This window comes from Protopterus annectens, chromosome 2.part0 (genome assembly GCF_019279795.1).
Source record: "Protopterus annectens isolate FY-2018-M chromosome 2.part0, PAN1.0, whole genome shotgun sequence".
Taxonomy (NCBI): domain Eukaryota; kingdom Metazoa; phylum Chordata; order Ceratodontiformes; family Protopteridae; genus Protopterus; species Protopterus annectens.
The window spans coordinates 497762557-497781197 of record NC_056728.1 but is presented as its reverse complement, the minus strand read 5'-3'; positions in this window follow the sequence as shown (position 1 = coordinate 497781197).

Below are 18641 nucleotides of genomic sequence, written 5' to 3'. Positions count from 1 at the left end.
TTTTATACCACAATTAGAAAAGAATCCACATTACATAACAATTGATGTAACAAAGGTTACCCAGACATAACAGGACAGAAGTTAACAGTAAACGGCTTAAAGATATAGTGATAGATGTAAAGGCTTTTAACAGTATGAGTCACATGAAAATGAAGACATTACTAATACTAGTTCCTAAATCCTAAATAACAGTACCAGCTGTAATAAAACAAATCCTAAATTTTAAAAAGAAAGATATTTCATATTTCCCAAATTTATTTACTCATATTTATGCATTTTAAAACATATATTGTTAATGATACAGTATATGTAAATACTAATAATCAGTCTACAGACCATTACATGCCTAGCCATTAACCAGACAGTGACCAAAGGTGAGAATCAAACCTTGTATTAACCATTATGCCAACCCCAACCCATTATGTCACACGCACAGTGGCGGGAATACATTTTTATGATCCTGAAGCTTGAGCTGTTTTGGGGCCCCTTCACAACCAGCAACAATAGGGCAACATCCAACAACATCCAAAGGGCCTTGCTGCCCTTGCAAGGTCCTCAAGGCCCAAATGGCAGAGAATGGGTTGGTGGGGGTAGTGTCCTTGAAAATGGGCCATACAGTGATCCCTTCCCACCAGCAACGAGATCTGGGAAGCCACTGTTATCTTCTTCAGTGGGGTTGTTCAATGGCAGATCACTATAATTTCTTTTTAAACATTCAACCACTGAATCACAGATTTTGATTAAAATTGCTGTACTGGGTTATGTCACATGTCAAAGTCACTGGAGTCAGCAAAAATATTCTAGGCTATGCCTTATAGTTTTCAAGTTATGGAGGATGAAAATTAGGGAAACATTATGTACATGCATAATGCATCATAGAATAATGAAATAAAACATAGCAAAGACCACAGTTATAATCTTTTAGACACATATGAGAATACATACTACATGAAACACATTTTTCAAAATACTCTTTTTCTGATTTTTCTAGCAACATATTCACATACAGTTTTATCACATGAGAGCTTCCTTGCAATGTCATTTTCTAGAGAAAAGATGCATAATGAATTTACGTGCTCTTCAGCCATGGTAGGCCGAAAAGTTGTTCTTTATAAAGGAAAGCTTTGAGAAATTTCTTTCTGCTTCATGATAGGCATTAACAAGTACAGCTTAAGCACAATAGTAATATTAGGTCACAGCTCATGATAGGCATTGTCAAGTACAGCTTAAGTGCAATAGTAATATTAGGTCACAGCTCATGATAGGCATTGTCAAGTACAGCTTAAGCACAGTAGTAATATTAGGAAATAGGCTGAAGAACTTCTGCACATTACATTTTAGATGGTGTGTTTCTTTTGTGTTCTGGGATTTCCTAAGGTATAAATATTCTTTGAACTGATAACGCTTGTTTACTAATTTGTGGTCAATATCATCTTTGTAATGTGGTATTATAAATTTAATAATGTCCTCATCAGTTTCAGAATTGTTCATCAATTCTATGAGGAACTTAAACTTTTCCGCAATCTGCTCATATGGATCAATCCTCTTGCGTAACTGGATTACCAAGCTGTCATAAAGTTGATTTAGAACTTGTATCCTAAATTTGTCAGCTCCTCGCAAAGAAGCCCTACCACTTGTTCCATCTGAAAATTTCTTTGTAACAATGCACTTGGAAGCATCAGAATAACTTGAAGTGATATCTTCACAAAAACCTTTTGCTTCTGATTCATAGTGTCCAATCCTGTCAGCTGCATGGAAAAAAGTACTGGTTCATTCTTTACTAGAGAGAAAGTTGGAAAATCATCAGAGGGGGCTTGTTAGGATAAAGAGGCGAAAAATCTGATTTTTGGTGTTAAAATGTACAAATGAGATAAGTGCAGCCTTAACTGAGAATTCAGATGTGTTTTTATGGCTCTCACTGGATCTAGCCGAAGGAATGAGGCTGAGCTATAGAGTTATTAAGCCATGCATCAACAAAGGATTTGAGGATCCAACTGCCAAAATAAAGATTCTGGTGAGCTTAATAAGCCCATTCAGCTGGACATTCTGACACTGCAAGTCCTCAAGAAAAAATTGAAATTTGACCAATTACAGGGGTATTTTGAGGCCATATAAAATGGGCATTAGAGCATATTCTAACTTAGAATTTCTAAGGTCAATATTAAGTACTTAAATCCATTGGCTTATGATTTTATCACTAAAATAGCCTTATTTTAATAACAAACACTTAAGAAAACTCCATTGATTTTGATGAAAATTTCACTCATTAAAAAAAGTTGCTTCAGGGGCCCTCCAGGATTAAGGGCCTGAAGCTTAAGTTTCATTAGTTTCACAGTAAATCCGCCACTGTACACACAACTCCCAGTCAGTCCAACATTTCATTAAAATATATGTCTTCTGTATTTTTAGTGAGAGGAGATTCAGATGTGGTGCTATATTTTTTTTCTGTCAGCTGCAAATTTAGGTAAGTTGAATACAATAATGGTGGTAAAAAAACAACATAAATTTCAAGGCTCACAAAAGTGATAGTTGAACACAACTAGTAAAGTTTCTTAATTATGGCACTGCATATTAACTTTCCAGTTCCTTTTTTACCAGTTTGATAACTAGTAGATGCTGAAACTTTTATTATTCAATGGCTCTAGAGCTTAATATACCTCAGCAATGTATATATAAATTCAAAGTCATTTACAAGATCCATATAGAAGTATTAAAGGATAGTTGCAAGTAAACAGCCAATCTTATTTGTTTGTGTCTTTCAGCTTTTCCCGGTTAGGGGTCACCACAGTGGAACTCCGGTCCGCTAATGATTGGTAGTTGATTTTTACATGCCGAGTTACCAGCCCTGATGCACAACCTTCAACGAAGGTATGCCCATTCATGCATGTCTTCACACAGAAGACACTCTAGCTGAGAATCGAACCGGACACCGTCTTACTGTGAGGCGACAACGCTACCGCAGCACCACCACCTACTAACAAAATGCCTCCAAAATAGTTAAATATAGGCTTACATTTAGTGGGTCAGAGTACATTGGCATTACTCAGCTGTTGGTTCTCTGTGTTATTGCTTTATTGGGTTGTAGCTGGAAACACTTTCCATAAAACATGCCACGCAAGTATGCATGCTGACATGTGTGCTGCAAAAGCATGGCTGCGGTTGTGTCAACATATGCTGAGTGTAGCATGGGGTGAAATAAATAGCACATTGAGCTGTTGCTAACACTTTAGTTCATTTCACGGGTACAAGGAGTGCCAGAGAATAATGCTGCTGCTTAGGTTGGACGTACTGTAAATCAAGGCGGCACTGTGTACCCTACAGCACTTAATAGTACAGGACAGTTTTGGGGAGAAGGTCAGCATATGCAAAGTGAACACAGAATTGTAGGCTAGGTACTCATGCAGGCTGCAGTACATGACATGTTCTGTGAAGGAGGATTACTACCCTTATAGGGTACACAGTATATCAGATTATAACTCTTTCGAGGTTTCAGTACCTGAAGTGATTTAAAAGGAGGGTTACAAAATTGTTATGTGTTCAGCATTACAGGTTGCTCATTACAGACTGGAGGTGTATACATGTTAAGGTTACACAGCATGGGAGTATCGTATATCGTCTACACAAGTGGGGCACAGACCACCTCCTTGAAAGTATGGGGGCACACAGTGGTGTAGTATTATGTACCTTATACTGCTATAGTGCACAGCACACATAGCCAGAGGGAAGAGACTATATATTGTCCCATGCAGTGTATGCTACTATGCATTTTCATGTTATGCAACTACTGTCACAGTCCTGCCTTGTATTGCATTCTACTGCTGCTAGTACAGTCCATTAGGAGTGTGTGTGTGTGTGTGTGTGTGTGTGTGTGTGTGTGTGTGTGTGTGTGTGTGTGTGTGTGTGTGTGTGTGTGTGTTTGGTGCATGTCTGTCTTTATATGCATTCAACAACTCTGATAGACTGTACTGACAGCAGTATAATTCAATACAGGTCAATAGCTATGCTGCAATATCATTGTCAGCCTAATAAGGGAGGCAGGAATAAGATATGTTCTAGTTTTACACATGTATGTATCTTGGATGATCTGCTAGGAGTGCCACAAGTTGCACTTCCATAGCTGCTTCCCTGCTGTTACTGCCCTCGTACATCTGCAATGCAGCCAAAGTAAACAATGTCATTGTCTGTGAATTGCAGTAATGATATTCTCTATGCTGCATAGCTTATTTGTATATGTAATGCACATCAGCTGCCTGCCTGCTGCACACAGTAATATTTCCAGACATGGTAGTGAACAAATTGTGCATGTTATGTTTTTTCTTATAAATGCACTCTGTAGACAGTATGCATATCAATGCATAAGTGTAACAAGCAAGAATCTCAAATGCTCATCATTTCTCTGTAACTATACAAACTTTAGATACTACAGTCCCTTCTAATTAGCCATCAGTGAGTTTTAGTCTTTTCTGTGCAGCACACAACTCCAGAACATCTAAATCATCTTATCTTTCTCACTCATAATCATCAAAAACCTTCCATGAATGAGATGGCACTGACACTAATGACACAACTGTGAAAAGGATTTGCACTCAGTGAGGAGTTCCCAGTAGGAGTGGGTCTGCATCATGGTTCAGCTTTGAGTCCACTACTATTCATACAGGTGATGGACTATATCAGCAAATAAGTCAAAGGGGACAGATCAACAAAGCTGCTGTATGCAGACAATGTGGCATTACAGGCAGACTCTGAGCTAGAACTTCAGCAAATGACAGGGGAATAGAATGCAAAACTGAAGGCACATGGGATGAAACTGAGTACAGGCAAGATAGCTGTCATAACAGTAAATGGGGCAAGTCAGAAGAAGATGCAAATTGAGATAGAAGGGAAAATAATGGAACAGGGTAATAGTTTCAAGCATCTGGGAGGGTGGTTGAGGAGAGAAGTCCAAATGTGGAGGTCACAACTAGAATCAGAGGGCTGCAGCCAACTGCCACAGAGTGTCATGGATAGTGTGTGTGACCAAAGAATGTCAAAGAAACTAAAAAATTAAGGTGCACAGAACAGTGATATGACCAGTACTACAGTATGGAACAGAAACCAGGGCAATTATGACACATTAGCTGAGGACGGTAGAGGTGATGGAGATAAATGATAGGATGGTAGGATCATACTTCGTGATAGACAAAGAAATGAAGACATCAGAGCAGAAGCCAAAGTAGCTCCATTTGCAGAGAAGATCAAAGAGAACAAATTGCAGTGGATCAGGCACATGTGCAGTAAAGCAAAATATGATTTGGTGAAGAAGATTTGGGACAGACAGGAAGAAGGCAAGAGGCAATGAGGGCACCCCGCAAAGAGATGGATAGCTTGAGGGAACACCTGCAACAGTCAGGCACAACTGTCAAAGAAGGTAGAAGAGTGGCACTGAATAAAGAGAGATGGAGACAATTGACACGACACCCCAACCTCATGTAGAAAATTGTAAAAAAAAGGGTTGATAATAACGAAAAAAGTTAGTTGAAAATATATGTTACAAGAAAGTACTACTAAGGTCTTCATGAAAGATTTTTCTCCGATGATTTTTTGATAAAATCAGTAAAGTAAAATACATTTAAGTAATTTAAACATCAGTCATATACACTGCAATAATATTTTTTGTGTTTATTACTTTCTGTGCAAAAGCAGAGTTCAATGTATACGCTGCTGTGAGTTTAAACTTAAGTTGTAAGTTAAATCTTTTAAGCATTGCTACGTTATGAGATTGTAAACTTATGGCAGCGGTATGTTAAGCAATTTTCACAAAGTATCTATAATCCTCTTTTCTCTTAGCTGTCTGATGTTGTAGCACAAAGTATCCTAGCAGCTTCAGCAGTCATCAGTTTCAAGGAAAGGTTAGTTAAAACACTTCAGATGTTCTGTGAAAAAGTAGCTAATACACAGCTGCAAACCTGGCAGTCACCAACTTGCCTTTACTGTGTTTGGGCCAACTCAAATGTCCATTTAAAGAAGAAGGTTTAAAGATGTATTTAAACAGCTAAGTCCAGAGATGGAAATATTTTTCAACTCTTGTCAGTCCATATGCATGTGATGCTTTTCTTAATGACAGTAAAAGGTTATTTCTGTTAAAAGGTAAAAGACACAATAAAGCTGAGCAGCATTCTGTCTTTGAAACTATAATTGTGTAAGTTGTACTTACCATAACAGTAAATGTTTGAATGATCACTGCTGCAGTAGCCTTAGCTATAAGGGTTATATCCTGCTCGGGATATAATGGCAGGCCAGCTTCCAAAGCTGCAGGACACTTTCCACATGCCCAAACTGTCAAGCAGCTCGAGATGAGCTGACTAAAAGACAATTTTGGATGCTAAACCCTTCAAAGAATTCATGTCAGCAGAGAGAGAGAGAGAGAGAGAGGCTGAACACTGAAAGGACAATGTTAGGAATAACAAAAATATAAATGTTCCAGTCTGGTGTAAAAAACACACCAAAAAATAAGGGGGGGGGTGGAGGGAGGGAGCAGAAAGAAGAACAGTGAACATTCAAACATTTACTGGTATGTATAGTTTACTTACACAGCTGTACTATGTTCTTCATACTGATCACTGCTGCAGTAACCTTAGCTATTTAGAAGAAGGGTCCAGGAGCCCCTGGAGAAGGGTCCGAACAAAACTTGAGCTAGACCTAGCGTAGGAATCAAACTTATAGTGCTTTGTAAAAGTAAATACAGAGGACCAGGTAGCAGCTTCTAGAATACTTCTGGAATCCAACTCTTTCCATAAAGCCATAGATGAAGCTAATGCCCAGGTAGAGTGGGCCTTGACCCTACCTGGAATAGATTTGTTATGGTGAGTATAACAAAGGAGACTAGCCTTAGACAACCATTTGGAAATAGTCTATGTTAACACAAGTTATCCCTTCTTACCTTTCCAAGAAATGAACAATTGATCGGAAGATCTAGGAGATTTAATTCTGCCAAGATAGTTTCTGAGTTGTCTATGGACATCCAAGGTATGGAGTATCCTTTTTCCCTCATTTTTAGGTTCAGGAAAGAAAAGTGGAAGATGGATAGTGTGGTATAAAGTAAACTCAGATACCACTTTAGGCGTAAAAGAAGGATTAGTTCTCAAAGAAACCCTGTCCCTATGGAAAAAAAGGTAGTGATGACATACCATAACAGCTTGCAACTCAGATACCCTTCTTGCAGAGGTCAGAGCAATCAGAAAAACTGTTTTCCATATTAAGAACCTCAAGTCAGCCAAATTAGCTGGTTCAAATGGAGCAAGTTTTATCTTCTCTAACACAAAATCAAGATCCCAAGGTGGGGGCACCAGTTTACTTGGAGACCTCTTATGTAGAACCCCTTTCAAAAACATTTTGTCATGAGACTGCCTTGAAAGAGTAGGATTCAAGGGCAGACATGCTGAAATGGCTGATAAATGAACCTTGATAGAGGAATAAGAAAGGCCATAGGATAGTAACTCACACAGATAATGTAAAACCAGAGAACAACTAGCCCTGAGTGGCTGCTGGTTATGTTGTTGACACCAACTAGAAAACCTTTTCAACTTACTAATATATGATTTTCTAGTATCAGACTTTCTTGCCTCCATTAGTACCTGCAGCATGTCCTCAAAGAACAGGTGCCTAAAAGGAATTAAAACCCTATCATCCAAGCAGTCAGTTGAAGATGATTGATATCAGAGATATCAAACATCCTTGATCTGATGTCTGTTCAGTCTTCATCAAACCTGTGGGTTTAGGTTCCAGCCTCAGAATCGGCTCAGCTGTTAGTAAGCTAAAACTTCCAAACTAGAGCTCATCCCACCCTACGTATATAATCCCTTACTCCCCCAAGATACTTCAGATCTCGTTTTCTGCACATTAGTAAAGCATTGTAGTCCATTTAGTGCTTCTCTGTCGGTTCCCTTTTCACCGTTTGTTTGCAGATATGTGAGTTGACCTTTGGCCTGTTCTTTTTCTTCCTACCCTTCTAGCCGTTTTGTACTAGTTTAAAAATAATCTCTTTAGTTTCAGTCTGCTTTTGTCTGCTGCATGTTCTCCAGCTCACCCTTCTTTCCTTCTTCTTCCTTTTTCTTCCACTATGTTTGAGAAATCTGACAAACCTGTTGGTTTTAAAAAATGCACTTTCTGTGGGCACAATATCCCTGTATCTGATGCGTTTGTTGTCTAGGGCCTGCACACCTTGAAGTGATGTGCTCTATCTGCAAGGCTTTCCTTCCCTGGGCCATTGCAGATAAAAAAAAATAAGGTGGTCCTTAAAAGGCTTATTCCACCTCCTTCCCCAGCTATCACTTCTATCTCAGGGGCTCAAACTCCCACCAAGAAACCCAAGGAGGCTAGGAACCCTAATAAATGGTCTCTGGACTCCTCCACCTTAGTTCTGTCTGAGCGTCCAAAAAGGCCATGAGAACCTCAGAGCAGACCCCTTCAGCTCCTACCTCTGCACTGACCCCTCTGCCCCATACCCCTGTCATCTTGTTGAGGCCAGAACCTTTGGTGCTGAGTATGTCTCCTTGGGATGTCTCTCCTCAACCTCACTCCAGGCCTTCCTCTGCCTTATCTTCCATCAGATTTTCTTGGAGCCTACCAGAGAATGAGGTGGATAGATGGATGAGGAAATTTCTCCATTTGCATATTCAGATGAGCGTCATTCCAGCTCCATCCCCTACAGGATCTGTGAGAAGAACTTCCCCATGCAAAATAGTATCTCCTTCTCCAATCCAACCTGCCACTTTGTAGCTCCCAGATCTTTCAGTTCCAGGAGCCGATTCATCGGGTCATATAGTCATTTCAACTTCAAGCCTGATTGCTTCCATGATTCACTCAGTCTCAACCACATCAGGGCTGAATGTGTCTCATTGCCGAAGCCTCAATGTTGAATCTGGGAAGATGACTATGACTATGAAGTTATCAAAACTGTCACTTCCCCTAGGTGCCTCTGCATTCAACAGCTCAGAGTGGAGGGTTACTGGTGACTGGGGACGGTCTGTTCCTGATCCTTCAGGGCAGGGGAGGTTTCCTCAGGACTCTGGGAGTCCCTCAGCCTTTGAAGTGGTGGAGAGGGTCCTCTCTGCTCCTAGGAGATTCCCGGCTTCTACAGTATTGGATCCACCCTTTCCCCTTGTGAGCTCTGAGGCTGAGACCTCACTTTTACTACCGGGCAGCTCCAAGTTTGTTTCAACACCTCCCCGGAGCACCCCACTGAAGAGGCTTCTCAGAAGAAAAGGTGCAAAAGGAAACATCTACATTCCCCAGAGAAATCTCTCACAACAGACACTGACTTTGATGAAGGAAAGGGGTCCCGTAGATCTCCTCCTGACATCTCCTTTGGAGACAGTTTGGAAATCCTTCATCAGAGAGGTGGCTGGTCAGCCCCAAACCCCACCCCAGCTGAGTTAGTGTTTCTGGAGGCCTTTGGGACCAACCCATCTACATCCTGGGTGTCCTCCCCTACAGACACCCTAGTGGACCTGGTGTCTGCAAGGGCATGGAAGGAACCAGACACTGCAGAGATTATACCTAGAAGAGCTGACAAAATTTGGTTCCCTATTATATGATCAAAGATGCATTCTTTCGAATGCGTCTTGATTGAACTTGAAAGCATGAAACGGCAAAATACCGAAATGGCATATAAGCAAATTCTTTCCTGGGAAAGAAATAGCTTGGCTGCCTTCGTTATTTTGCCATTTTCGTCACTGTAGTGCGATTTTGGAGTTGGTATATTTAAGTAGGGGGTGTGGGGGGTGAAGCCCCAACTTTATGTAATGTTTTAAAGTTTTGTTTCTTTTTTGGAACAGTGATTTTTTCCCCCTGGCAGAGGGGGAATAATTCAAGTGGTAGACACTGCCCATGTGGCAGAGGAGGCCTGCAAAAGCAATGATTTTGGGATTCTCCTTCAGAGAGATCCTTGCAGTATCCCTGAAGCATTGCTAAACTGTCCATCTCTGGAGGCAGTTGGGGGACATTGTTCCTGAACAGATGCTCCCCTCTGCCCCTGGGGGAATAATCTTCCTAGTGTCCTGGAAAGGACTCTGGGACTTTCTTAACCACAACTTATTTCCCCCATGCCGATTCCTGGAAAAGGACCTTTGTGGGGTACAGAAGTGGATTCCAATGGCAGACAGGGTATTTCCTGTAAAAGCCTGGCTAGCCATCAGGAATGACGTATGGGTGCAATTAATTATATTCAGAAGTTATTCCATTCCCTTTTTAAACCTCCCCAAGCCAAAACAACACCTTCCTGATGTGTCATCCACTCAGAGGGAGGCAGCAGCTTTGGAAATTGCAAAGTTGCTTCAAAAAAGAGTAATTCAGGAGGTCCCTCCAGAGCAGTATGGATCAGGAATTTACTCCTGGTTCTTTTTAGTTCCAAAGAAAACAGGGGACCTCAGGCCCATATTGGACCTAACTTACGTGAACAAATTGGTGAAACGCATGAAGTTCAGGATGGTCACAGTTCAGTCCATCCTTCTCTTTCTAGAGAAGGATGATTGGATATACTCAATAGACCTGAAGGATGCAAACTAGCATATCAAAATGAACAGATGCTCCCAAAGGTACCTCCATTTGAGCCAGGGAGGCAGTCAGTACCAATTTTATGTGCTTCCATTTGGTCTCACCACAGCCCCCAGAGTGTTCTCCAAATGCATGACAGTAGTTGCAGCTCACCTCATTCTGCAGAGATTCCACGTTACCTTATCTGTATTAATTGTTCCTAGTTGCACCAACTAAGCATCTACTGATCCAGGCCAGAGGCTTTCTCTTGCAATTTGGCTACAACATTAGGGATCACTATAACTCTTCAGAAGTTGCAATTACAACCAGTACAAATGATAAATTTTATAGGAGCTCATTTGGACACAAACAAAACCCTGGCCTATCTCCCACTAGACAGGATTCTTTCACTAAGGATGCATATCAGACAAATGCTAGCTGTTCCAGTTCCTCCAGAAAATCTTGTCCTCAGGGCTTTGAGCTCCATAGCTGCAACAATAATATTACTACCAACAGCTCACTTACACGTGAGAGTTCTTAAGTGGACGTGGTCAGTTCAATGGTCCCTTCTGCACCAATCCCTGAATCATTCTGTAAGACTGTCACAGGTGTGCAGAAATTCTCTATCATGGTGGCTTCACAATCCAGACATCACACAAGGTTGACCAGTCATTCATCCCACTCCCATCGCCATGCTGACCAGGCATGCCTCCCAGCTGGGGAGGGGGGCATTACCTGGGATGGACAGTTCAAGGCACATGGACTCCCCAGGAGATCAACCTGCTTATCAACTTCATAGAGAATGAAGGTGGTGCTTCTAGTATTGCAAGCACTTCACTCCCTTCTTCCTCTGGGGGCAATTGTGGTTCAAGCTGACAACATGTCTGTTGTGTGGTACATCAACAAATAAGGTGGAACCAGATCTTACCCCCTTTGTTGAGAAGCAGTGAGAGTGTGGTAATGGGCTCTCTCTACCAACCACTTTTGAATTGCAATGCACATTCCGGGGGAGCACAACATATTGGCGGACAGGCTCAGCAGAGTTTTATTGATGCCTCATGAGTGGTCTCTGAATCAGTTAGTGGCAAACAGAATTTACCTCAAATGAAGTCAAGACCTCTTTGCTTCTCCCTTCAAAAACATATGCAGCAGATATTTTGCCTTGATCTCTCCACAGAGACAATCACCAAGAGATACTCTAGTCCAGTGATCTCCAACCTTTTTTCACCAAGGACCGGTTTCGTTTAAGACAATTTTCCATGGACTGGCCATCGTGCTTGCATAAAAATAAAGCATAGTAAAGTGCATAATAAATACAACTCACCATAACACAGAATTAATGGGGTCCAGAGCTCTTTTCCCTGCAATGAGACGGTCCCATGTAGGGGTGATGGGAGACAATGACACCCAAAGTGTGTTCCTTATGTCCAGTCTACTCCATAATTTTGTTTTGGTTGCTGTCATTGCAGAAAGCCCACTTCATAAAGATAGGATGTTGGAAATGGAAGTACGGTTTTCAGTACTTATTTTAGGAACTGTCTACGTTTATAAGAGCAATATTTAAAATCTGTCCCTATTATTTGTATATCTGACCAGATTTATTGTGCGAGAGGCTGAGAGGTATTGTTGACAGGTACACAAACCTAATGGAAACCTTTTTATGAATCTAGCAACTTTCTAAGTTTATAAGAACAATATTTAAAATATTTCCCCATTTTTGGGTCTTTGTTTCCCTATTATTTTTGTCTTTGTTCACATTTCTTGTGCTACGAGATTGAGAGGTATGCTGCATGCACCTGGATTAGATCTAAAAGGCACTAGAAACTAGCACCTACAATGATACTGAAGTAACATATTAACACGTTTATCTGAGTTTTAAGTTCTGAAGTATCTCATCTCCTGTTGTTTTGGGGAGAGGCATGTGAAAAATAATAAAAAAAAAAGGCTTCCACAAAAAAAAAAAAAAAAAACAGTTTTAAATGGTCTGCTGGAATACCTGTCAATAGCAACTTCCAACCACATTTAAAGCTTACTTACCTGGGCCAGTAAGAGTCAGAGCTGGAAGGAGAGCTGCCAGGTTCTGTTCCAAAGTGAGCAGATGGGAGAAGGGGCAGCAGCTGTGCAACCTCCAGGACCATTTTTGTATCGTCACTTGCAGCACAAGTCAGCAGCACATTTTTGCCCATTCAAGACTTTTATCATTTTGACCATATTACAGTCATGTGCAAACTAGTGCCAGTGCGCGATTGGATGAATTGTGGTGCTTGTCATTGGCTCCCTTTGCCTCAGGAGCGGGTAGTTAATTGGCTCATTTACCACAATGCTGATTGGCCGTAATTGCAGTATATGAACTAATCAAAACTTGTGTAGTGGAGCCACCACTGTTTGATGTGGAACAGTGGGCAATTTCAATGTTAAATCTGGAGCATTCCGCATGATCTGGAGCACTTGGCTGCTCAGCTTGCATTCTATCAAATTTTTAAGTGTATAAGAGCAGTATTTAAAATCTGTCCTTATTTCTGGGGTTTTGTCTGCCTATTATTTTTGACTTCGTCCAAATTTTTGGTGTGCAGAGGTTGAAAGCTTTGGACTCTGTCCAGATTTATTGTGTGAGTGGTTGAGAGGTATGCAAACCTCTTAAATCATGATGCTGCTGCTGCCAGGAATCACTCTCACTCTTCTCACAATCTCTCTCTTTCCGACACACACACACACACACACACACACACACACACACACACACACACACACACACACACACACACACACACACACACACACTCTGTTCTGCTTTCATGCATGCATTCACTCACACATGCAGATAGAAACATACATTAACACACATACACACACACACACACACACACACACACACACACACACACACACACACACACACACACACACACACACACACACACACACACACACACACACACAGTCTCTTCTGCTTTAACATACACATACATTCTGCTTTCATGCACACATTCATAACGACTCACTCAATCTCACTGTTCATTCTCTCATACACAGATACACAGTCTCTTCTGCTTTCACGCACACATTCTGCTTTCATGCATGCAGTCACTCACACACACATACATAGACACATTCACTTTTTTGTTTCACTCCCTTCTGTACGGGCCAGTAACAAATGATCCACGGCTCAGTACCAGTCCGTGGCCCGGTGGTTGGGGACCGCTGCTCTAGTCCATGTTTGGCCCTCCAGTCTACTTTATGTATTCCCACCTGTTCCACTGATCCCCAAATTTCTTCAGAAAGCATGCAGGTTAAAGAGCAAAGTGATCCTCATTGTTCCCTTTTGGCCTTGACAAGTCTGGTTCACTTTCCTGTGGTCTCATCTAATTTGCCCACCATGGCACTGGAACCCTTTCCTAATCTCTTGTCTCACCCCTCAGGGCAACTCCATCTGGATCTTCACAACTTGAAATTAACTGCATGGTTTCTCCATTTCCAATAATGGCTAGACACTCCAGGCTTTCTTCCATAATTCAGAGAATTTTCATTTCCTCCCATAAGACCTCTATTCGGAAGATTTATAAAAGTAAATGGAAAAAGTTTTCCATATGGGCCCAACAGCATTGCATTGACCCACTCACGGCACCCATTTTGGCAGTTTTGGACTTCCTAGCTGGTCTGTTTCATTCTGGGGCCAGCTTTGCTACTGTCAGAGTTCAGTTGGCAGCCGTATCTTATTTTCATACTGGAGAAAATGCTGTACTTTAGCTTCTTCTAGGCTTTGCAAAGCTTTTCTTAGAGGTACATTTCTTCTTCATCCCCAATCAATGATCCTACCCCTGCATGGGACCTCACTTTGGTTCTCTAAGCTCTGATCCTGCCTCCCTTTGTACCCGCTCAAAGGCGGATTTAAAATTTTTGTCCTGGAAAACAGCTTTTTAGTAGCTATTACTTCTGCCAAAAGGATATCAGAGATTCAAGGCTGATCTTCAAAATCCCCCTACCTTATTTTTCATAAAGACAGAGTTACTCTATGTACTAATCCCTCTTTCCTACGCAAGGTCACTGCAGTAAATGCTATTAATCAATCTATCAACCTCCCTGTGTCCTTTCCAAATTTCCAGAATAAGGGAAAATATGTTGCACCTCTTAGACGCCCATACAGAGTTGCACTTCTGTCTGGATAGAACAAAATCTTTCAGAAAATCTGACCAACTGTTTGTAGCTTTCACAGATTCCATAAAAGGGAAAGCTGTTGTCAAAGCTAAAATAGGTCAATGGCTGCAGGACTGTAAACTTATGTTTATGTGTCTAAGAATGTTCTTTTACTTAGGCAAGTCAAAGCTCATTCCACAAGATCTGTAGCCATGTTTCAGGCTTTTTGGTCAAGGGTTTCCTAGGAAGACATTTGTGCAGCTGCTTAGTGGGCAAGTTCTCAAACTTTTATTTCACATTACAAGCTTGATATCATCTCCAGGAATAGGGCTACTTTTGGCTCTGTAGTACTCCGGAATATCCTTCATGAAGGCCACCCAGATCTATGTAGCTGGAGACTATCCCACAGGTTTGAAGAAGACTGAACAGACAGCATCAGATAAAGAAGTTATGTACTCACCATAACATTCTATCTGTGTTGTCTGCCTCAGTCTTCATCAACCTTCCCTCCTTCCTTCCCCCTTCCTTATATCTGAAGGAGCTGATGGATAGTGCTAGGAACCTTCATTCCTGTTTTGAGCTCCTGAGCATCTTTTAGCTCTCTTGCTAAAACATGTAATTTCTCGTCTAGGAGAATTGGCAGCAAACCCGATATGAGGTATCTGGGAGGAGCGATGGATTATGGGCAGGGTGGGAGGAGCACTAATTCAGAAACTTTAGCTTACTAATAGCCGAGTTGGCTCCGAGGTTGGAACCTAAACCCAAAGGTTTGATGAAGACTGAAGCAGACAACAGAGATGGAACATTATGGTGAGTACATAACTTCTTTTTCTTGTGTGAACAGATCAAATATGTGAGGAAGTTTGGAGTAACTACCCCTGGCCATTGCCAGAACAAGGAAGAATGACAGCTGACTTGGCCAGAAGGGAGTCACCAGAATGATCTTTAGGGATTCTTTCTAATTAGGGATTCTTTCTAAATCTTTAGAAGTACCCTGGATATTAGTGGAAAGGGTGGAAAGACATACAGGAACATTACTGTCCAAAGAAAACAAAAGGCATCTGACTTCTAGGCCAGAGTTTTGCCAGCTGACTTTTCAGAAAGGCGGCAAAGAGATCTCTACTTGAAGAACTTCCCATAGATGGCTCAAATGTTAGAAGGCCCCCAACCTCCCATCTAGTTTCCATTTGTAAGGGTCTGTCCTGATCCAGTTCAGCTTGTCTGCCACATAGTTTTGTTTTAATATAATGTAGGATGCCTGTAAAGTGAGATTGTGCTGTGAAGCTATATCCCAAGCTAACATTGCTAGCCTGCAAAGGTAGTATGACCTAGTTCCCCCTTGCTTGTTGCTGTACCACATGACTGCGGTATTATCTGTAACCACATGAAGAGGTCCCAGGGACCAAAGATGGTTCAGTCGAGTGCCTTGATCAGGGCAGGCATCTCCTTGATATTTATATTCTTGCATTTGTTCTTGGTGTTCCACACCCCCTGCACTTTTATCCCTCCCAGAATTGCTCCCCAGTCAAAGTCTGAAGCATCTGTGGTGACTGACAGCTTTGGAGAAGGGATGGAGAAGGGGAGACCTGGATTTAAGAATATCTGTCATCTCCACCAACACATTTCTCTTCTGACAAACCCCACTGTTGGAATCTGAAAAAAAACAAAGGGTGTTGATGCTGCAACCAAAGAGATTTCAAATACCACTGTATCCTTCTCATGTGGAGTCTTGCCATGGTTATCATAAGAATCATAGATGCCATGAGACTCAAAAGTCTGAGGTATTCCCTCACAGTGACCAAAGACTGAGTGTAAAACCTTAGAAATAGATCTAGATAAAAATCTATTTTTTCCTGTGGAAGAAAAGCTCTTTGAACTGAGGTTTTTAGTTGACATCCCAGGAATACAATCCAGTATGAGAGAGTCAAGAAAGTCTTTTTAATGTTCTCTTGGAATCTTGGCTTGTGCAAGAGATCTCTCACCCAAGACAGAGACTCCTCATATTTTGAAAAAGACTCTGAAAAGTAAGCAAGTTGTCTGAATATGGAAAAATGTGAAAGCCCTGTAGCCTGCAATGACCTATAATTGGAGCCAGACACTTTGTGAACACTCTTGGTGCAGGGGATAGTCCAAAGGGTAAGGGAGATAACTGATAATGTGATCCAAACAAACAAAACCTTAAGAAATATCTGAAGTCTGGATGAATATGGATGTGATGATAAGCATCGTTTACCTCCAGTGTCACCAAGAAACTTGAAAGAAGAAGAAGAGGTAACAGGTTGTAAAGTGGCATCATTCTGAATTTGGAAACTATCACAAAACGTTTTAGAAAAGAAAGATCCACAACTGATCTCCAAACGCTTTCCTCTTTTTTTTTTTGGCACCCAGATTATCCTTGAATAAAACCTCTTCCCCACCTGGGGAGGAGGAACTGTTCTTTCACTACTTGGGACAGCATGTGATGAAGAAACGGAAGAAAGAAAAGAGTTTGTTCTGCAGGATGAGGAATGACCCCATGGAAAGGAGGAATTTCCTACCACTGCCATCTATAACCATGCTGAATGATTTTCAGAACCCATTTATCTGAAGCAATCTATTGCCAAAGAGAAAAATGGAGATTCAGACTTTCAGAAAGAGACTAGAGGTCAGGGTGGGAGGGGGTCACAAGGTCTCTTGAACAGTCTTTCAGACTTGTTGGACTGTCCTTTGTTTTGGGAGGTTGAGACTTCCTTTTGGAACCCTCTTGCCACTTTTTCTTAAACAGTAAAGCTCTAAAGGTCTTCGCACCCAAACTTGTATTTTAGTCAGCTCACCTTGAGCTGCTTGACAGTTTGGTTAAGCGGAAGGTACCCTAAAGCTTTGGCAGCTGGACATACGTTATACCCTTGGCAGGATATAACCCATATAGCTAAGGCTATTGCAGCAGTGATCAATATGTTGATCATCAAACAGTTTGTTGAATGTTTGGCATAAAAATGCAGTCCATTTGAAAGATTAATCTGTAAGCAAAATGTTCCTTTCCTTGAGGTACACTGACTTTGGTGTTCATTATACTATTAAAGGGGGGTAGAGATGGTGAATCTTTTTGTGTAGCATAGGGAGGGATGATTAATTTCCAGAACAATACAGTTTCAGGTTATGTTCATAGGTTCATAGGTGAGTACTAGGCTAATGGCCCTAGAGCCAACACAAGCCTAGCCCAAGAAGATACCCAGTCATCCTGTTGCTGCACGTTAGTTCCTTGAACCACTATCAAGCAAGGCTGCTGAAATGATCCCCAGGATGAATTTCTTGTTACCCATCCCCTCATCAAGATTTTTCTTGAAGAGGGCCAGTGAGGTGCTCTGCTTGACATGAATGGGGAGTTTGTTCCAGAGTATGGGTAGTCTCTGGGTGAGGAACCTGTCCCTCCAGCAGGTTCTGTTTATTGTGGTGATGAGGTTGAGGTCCTTGGACTGTGTGGTGGGGAGGGATTGAGTCTTTTTGAGATGAAGCATGTCTAGTAACACTGGGTCCGACATGGCTTTGTATGCCAAGCAGAGATCGCCTCTAAGAAGGCTATATGAGATGGAGTATAGCTGTAGTTTTTTGAGTCTGTCTGTATAGGGCATGTGTTTGAGTCCTAGGATCCTCTTTGTGAGGAATTTCTGTGGCCTCTCTAGTTGTTGCAGGTGTCTTGTGAGGTAATGCCAAATGGGGCATTGTACTCTATAATGGGTCTAATGAGGGATGAGTAGAGAGGGATTATAACTTCTTTCTTCCTGGAAGAGAAACCCTTTGTAATGAGGTGTACCACATAGAAAGACTTCCTAACTACAGTGGCCACATGGTTGTCAAAGGAGAGGTTGCTATCAACATGTGTCCCTAGGTCTCTTATCACACCTTGATGTTGAAAAAGGTTTTTGTTTGCTCCATTGCAGAATTCCCACAGTTGTCATTCTTTGCTTTATAAGAAAACTAATGACTATTGACATGGCTAAGGCTGACTGTAAGAT